This window comes from Chroicocephalus ridibundus, chromosome 2, assembly GCF_963924245.1.
Source record: "Chroicocephalus ridibundus chromosome 2, bChrRid1.1, whole genome shotgun sequence".
NCBI classification, from domain to species: Eukaryota; Metazoa; Chordata; class Aves; order Charadriiformes; family Laridae; genus Chroicocephalus; species Chroicocephalus ridibundus.
Window position 1 is genome coordinate 94839988 of NC_086285.1, and position 6803 is coordinate 94846790.

At 36.5% G+C, this 6803-nt stretch overlaps 1 long non-coding RNA gene across 1 annotated transcript in view; it reads left to right on the plus strand.

Annotated features, from left to right (window-relative positions):
* Positions 1–5985, plus strand: part of LOC134510728 (uncharacterized) — a 49454-nt gene extending 43469 nt beyond the window's left edge. Inside the window, exon 4 of the long non-coding RNA XR_010069699.1 lies at positions 2707–5985. This is a non-coding gene — a long non-coding RNA (uncharacterized LOC134510728). The remainder of the gene's footprint in view (positions 1–2706) is intronic.
* Positions 5986–6803: the final 818 nt, after the last annotated feature.

Consider the following 6803-nt stretch of genomic DNA (forward strand, 5'->3'; position numbering starts at 1 on the left):
AATTTTTAAACCGGAACATTAAAAAGACTATTGGGGAAAGTACCAGTCAGTGTGGGAATTCTTAGTTCAGAGATCACTTACAAAGCCAATGTTGCATGCCTACAAGTTATGAAAATTGGGCCCATTTTGTAATAAATGCCTAAGGTTGCACAAATTAAAACCAGAACCATACCATTGTGACTATAAGGGTAATATACCACATGGAAAGCAGTAGGTACAGTTATGGCCACCAGAACCATACAACTTATTTTTGAACTGGAACAAACCAATACTGAAGCGAATAGTCAGTGCGTAGCCAGTACGCATGGAAACATGCCTTTATTACCAATCCTAGCAAAAAGTGACAGAAGAACAGACAAAGAAGTAAACCACAGCTTGACATAGGGTATGAGAATGGTTGGTGGATGCAGTGATCACTGTACTGATTCAGTGAAGCATGAGGTGCCCTTAATGTGTAATGAACAATTTTACAAGAAGAACAATTTGTTAAGACAAGCGGATATGTTTTTTGGCCATCCCAATTTGCTGAGTCAAGTGGGCATGTGATACTGAAAATTTGGACTGTAAAAATAACATTTTTTAACTTTTAAAATGTTTTCGAAAATAGTAAACTGTGGTGCCTAAACACTAATTAAAGTTAAGCTACTTTAAAAGCTAGATTAAAGACTGCATTAAATTGTTTTCTAGGATGCAGTTGAGTGAAAATATGAACAGGACTGTATTTGTCATCTGCGGTTGTACAGAAACATTAGAAACTCTGAGGTTCCAAGAAACAGTACTAAGATAAATAAATCTTAGAATGATACTTTGTGACCTTGCATGGCAAATATTTCTACACAGCACCAATTTGAATCTTTTGAAAAGCAGGGATTTTCATGATGTCTCTATTTTTGCCAAAGGAAGTGGTAATTAAAGAACTTGAAACAATTAAATACCTTACTTAGGAATCTACTCGTATGAGACAGGAAGAGAAAGGTCGAACCCAATAGAAAGCAGAGAAGAGATGATGTATTCTTAGATTTACTGCATCTTTCTGAGGGCATTCAAAGAGAAAATATAAAATCGTGATGTGGTGGTTTATGAACACATTTTTTTTTTTAAAAAAAAAGGATAAATTTATACTTTTTAGTTCAAAATCAGTTCCATAGATGATGTGGATCTACTAGGCTTTCCTTGCAGGGCTCATTTCTCCAACACTCTCAGTTTGAGCCTAATGCAAAATTTTATGAATAGATTATTTTGCTGACACTTTGGCAGAAAACAGTGAAGAGTTCCCAGGGGAGAACATGGAGGTTGGGAGTTTCGGAGTAGCTTCTGGGAATGTGTGTGACAGTGATGAATGGGCTGATTAGATATCCCTAGACTTTTTAAAATCTCTGGTCCAACAGTTTCACTTGTTCTAGCTTCTATTTTAAACATTTATTTTCCAGGATAAAAGGCCTGATGTACGAGTGAGTTTGTAGTAAGAAGTAAATAAACCAAAGAATTACTCTAAATGAAAATCTTGTGCTCTAGAAATTGAGATAGACCTTTACTAATAAGATTGAGGGCTGTGCACAATAACTGGTTTGTATAAATTGAGAAGGGAAAGCACTCTTTTTCTGAGCTTGGCATCCCAGAGAAGGGAATAGTTCTGGGCTGACGGCAGTAGAGGGGAGCATAGCTACTCAGAATTATTACATCTTGGAATGAGGCATAATTTGGGGCACCACGGTACATAAAATCCATCCTGGATCCTCTATGCAAATCGATTGACTGTATTACTCTTATAGGGGTTCAATCAATTTGCAACAATGCATAAAAAAGCATCATCTCAGTGGTATCTGTTGCCCCACTGTCTGCACCCAAACTCCTTTCACACGAAAGCAAATCTGTTTGTTTGCTCATGTATGCATACAAAGGCTAAAGGAGAACTAGGTTCTTTTGAATAAACTAGATAGTAGACCATCAGAGGCTGACATTGCTAAATCAGCCGCTAAGAACTGCCAAAGAGATAAATATATATCTGTTCTTCAGAAAGCAGATAACTGAGCCTTTGGGAGAGTAGTCCATTTCCATCCAGAATTTGACATATCATGCACTCCCCTCAATAATTAGGTGTCTTGGCAGAGCTGACACCAAATATGAGAAGATACTAATTTTATCTTACCTAGTAGTTAGTTCTAGTCTTCTGTCCTATGGGGTGTGAACAACCATACAAGATGGAGCTGCAGTTCCCGTGTCATACAGTACTCCTTGTCTGGAAAGGAGCTATCGCTCAACACCTATCCTGAACTTCTGACATCTGTAAGGTGACATCTGAAGGATAAAAATAGCCTTTGGTTTATGCAGAAGGTGCAAATGAATGATTATTATGATATAATAATATTATATAGAGGCTCTATCATTCACAACAGGTATTGTAACCTGGTAACGTGGTATAATGTAACTCAGTAATGACAAATCATCCTCTGCTTCACAGTCTCTGCCTGTGTTCCGGATCAAGGCTCTTTGGTATTTTGCTTCAGCTTTTGGGGGAAAATTCAGGTTGGTTCCACTTAGGTTGACATTTGGCCAATATTTATTTTTTTAGGGATATGTTTAATTTATATTTAAGAAAAAAGCAAAGTGTAAGTAAATTTGTTTTTATTGGACATTACGTGGAATTAACCTATTCAAAATTGTTATCGGTTATACCACACTCAACTTACTTAGTCTCCTTTGCAGATGAACCTGAATAAGCGTGGATAGCCTTGACAGGATGCAGACATGCAGACTAATGAGGCAGACAACATGCTTTCCAGAACATTGCTAACCCGTGCTCCATGATCATCGCTTCAGCATTGCAAAGATTTGCAAGAAAGCACCGCAGATTTGGATACTGAATATGCAAGCTGTACATGCAATGGCCAACTGCCGTCCTCCCAACAATAAATTGGAGCTGTCACAGATGCAATTACTGTGTAAAAGTTAGAACGGAAGAGATGGAAGAAGTAGCTAAGGGGTTTTCTTCAGCCTTAAGAGACTTGGGAGCAGAAAGAATAGAATTGCTATTAAACTTTCTCTCTGATATTTAATGACTTGTACAAGCAGAAGCAAAGGATTTATTTTCTTATGTATAACAACAAGAAAATAATGGTAAAAGTATTCAGACTAGTTTTTGTTTATTCGTAGGAAACAAATCACTTGCCATTGTAAGTTTAGGAAAACGTGTTGCAAATAAAATGTTCACACTAAACTATCCATTTCATGAAAATTGGCTTTAAACGTATTTTTTTCTTTTTTAAATAACAGTGACTCTTGATTATAAAATGTAACTCCTTCATATTTTTTAAAGATAATAATGACCCCATCTGATTTAAGGTTAGATAGAGGCTACCTTTTGATTCTGATCTAATTGGGAATAAAGTAAACCTTCACAGTGGCTTTACTACGCTAGGAAACTAAACCATTCAATATGACAATAGGTAACATTTCTGATAGTGTTTTTCTTTTTTTCTTTCTCATATTTATCAACTCTCTGATACCTAATATGTAATATTTAAGTGTTGTCATGGTTGAGATACCAGGTATCACATAAACTTGCCACATCATGTTTATGGTCTCCATATAATGATTATAAACATTTCTTCATAAAGTTTTTTGTTAAAGATGTTTTATGAGTTTCACAGACAATGTCAAACTTTGGTCTGAAAAGTTTATTTTCCCTGCATATTCTCTAGAACCATCTGTTAAATCATCCTACATGTATTACCATTATTTTTTTTATGCTGCAGCAATATGGACAAATCTTATCTGAAATACTGAAATTGGAGAAGCTTTACTGTAATTTTTTTTCTTTATGCATACACTGAAACACACATTTTTGTCTCTGCTGGATTCAGCCTTTTCAATACAAGAAATGGCTCAGAATTTTGATTTACAGTCTATTAATAATAATATCCAGTGGGCTTGCTTAGCAAACTCTTTATACTTCTGCCATCAGCAATGTTACCTGAGATACTATAAGCAAGTCAAATTCAATTCATTTCTGATCTCTGTGGGTACGATCTCTGGCCAAGACAATTTTCTTTCTGGCAGAGGGAAGTGTCTATAGCTATTACAAGGTTGGTTAACCTATATAATGTGTGGTAAAAATGAGAAACTTTCTCTGTATCCAGCTGGTTATTAATAAAGAACAAATCCTCTTACGCTGTCAGCAACACTTTGCTAGAATCAAAGTCAAATTGGTGACTGACCATCTGTCTCTGCGCATACGTATTTCACACAGTTCATGCCTTACTGGTCCATCAGATCTCACCTTGAATCAGAATAATTAACCACGTCAAGCCAATTTGACCTAGCCAAAACCACCAAGACTTCTAATGTTGACCTCAATGTAGCTGTGTTGGTCCTGGTTTCAAATAGTAGTTTCTGTTACCTTGGATCACTCTGTTCATTTTTATTTCGAGTATGTAAAAAAATATATTTATTCAGGTTCGTAAGATGCTGTCACAACTTTACCATATGAAATTTACGTTTTACATTATGCAGTGAGACTTGTTTTCAAGCTGTTGACAGTGCACTATATACCCTTAGAGCAGTTTTCCGTGCCTGGCTTCACTTCAGTACAGAGAAGATTTTATTCAGATGGAGGTTTTCAACCATTGATTTGAAGTATGGAATAAAAAATGGACCTTTCTTAGAGAGATAAGTAAGTGCTTTATTTGCTTACAACTTTCGTCCAATAGCATGTAATGCATGGCAGAAGAAGTATTGTCAGGCTCTCAGGGATGCTTACACAACACAACAGTAAAGTTTGCTTTCTTTGGCTCACAACCACAGTCTCAGCTGGTTTACAATGCAAGACCTCTGCAAACTTCAGTGAGCTTACGTCAGGAAATCAGTTTGTTATCAGTCTTATCCCACCTAGTCAAGGAAATAATTTTTTTTTATGAAAATAAAAGTAAAGAGAATTATGGATAAGAGCAGGAGAGGATTTTGTGTTTAATGTGTTGAATGACAGAAAGCTGTAAGTAAATAGAATTAGTGAGACTGATTTTCGTATACTGTGTCAATTGAAGCTGGAACTCCTATGCTTGGATACCAGTTTTCTCAATCAACTTGTCACTAAAATACTCCATCTAAATTAAGCAGAATTATAAGCAGTAAATATAAATGATATTCCCCCCTTTTTTCTGAAGATAACTTAAAATGGGATTAAAGCATACGATAAACTGCATAAAAGAGGAAAGATGGAATCTGTTCTCCAGGCCCACAGTAGACAAGACCAGTTATAATAGGCTTAAATTCTGTGAGGAATATTCAGATTAAATATTAAAAAGCACTTTCTTATGGTAAAGATACTGAAGCAGTAGAATAGATTGTTTGAATTCACCACCACGGGTGATCTTTGAGGAGAGAGTAGAGAGATTTCCAGCCTGCCAGAATCAACTGGGTAAGAATGCACACAAACCACCAATTCTCTGAAAATGCCAACATTTAGAGCTGTACCCAGACCCAAATGTCAAATATCTAGATGGTGGTGGGGGGAGCGGGTATGTGTCTGGATAATGAGTGTTTTTCCTCCATTTTAGAGAAAAGGAACAAAATTGATTTTTAACCCCCTTCTAGAATCAGACTTCCCTTAAAAATACAGCTCTGAGTATATAAAAATCTATATGTCATTAAGCAATTAAAGTTTAAGGGAGACTCTGAGGCAGGCCAAAAAAAAAATAAAATAAAAGACTTTTGGTGCAGGTCTTGATCCACCTGCCCTATAGGCAAATTAAAAAACTCATTGTACCTTTAAAGTTCCTGATAAGGGGAAAAAAGAGCAGACAGACTCAGAGAATGGGAAATATGACTCCATTTGGAAGAGCTGCTTTCTATAAGAAAAAAAGGGTGCTGCTGTTGACTATGCTTTTTCTGATCTGTAACTAGTTGAGAATTTTTGTCTCAAGGCTGTCAGGATGTTACCTCTAAGCAGCACTAATTCCTACAGAAGTTATAAGGAAAAAAAGTCAGCATAGACAGAGATACTTTTTTGCTTTGTGAAGAACAATAATAATAAAAAAAGATTCATTCAACATAGACTTTTTCATGTTTCTTTTATCTCAAAGGCACATCAAAGGTAAGTTGAATTAATTTTATGGTAATTCAGACAAGACACCAACACTTACATTCACAGTAATCACAAACTGTTTGACCTTGGGCCACCTTCCATACATCAGGCGAGAGGGTTCAGAAGGACATTACGTGAAGGGGCTGGCACTAATAAAGACCATTCACGGCGCAGTCTAGCACGAGGCACCCTGGCTGTCAACAGAACAGTATGACAGCGTTCGGATCAAACAAGTAATCCAGTTAATGAGGCATATCTCAGGAACTTGCCGAGAACGTAAGCGTGTGAGTGATATGGGTACTTTGTCATGGATTAATAGAATATTAATCAAGGCAATGTACAATTTCATATACTGGTGACAGAAGGATTAGGCAGCATGGGAGCGTTAAAGCTTCAAGTACCTTTGGGAATGCAGGGTCTAGTTTCTTCGCTTTTGTTTGAAGTAAAATGAATAAATCCAAATATCCTGCAGTCAATGCCTATGATTTCAATTGGTTTCCTCAGGTATCTTTTGGAAACTTGGTTAAAGAGCATCACAAATCTTCTGTGAAAAGTTTCCAAAGGAACACCTACACGATCTAATTTTAAGCAAATTAAACCTGTGCAATAAAAGTCAGTCTCCTTCTGTCTTCATATTTTAGCCTCTTCAGGGATGGGCCATGGAACACTTCTGTGTTATCTAAACAGTGGTGAGCCTCGATAAACAATTAATGAGCTCACA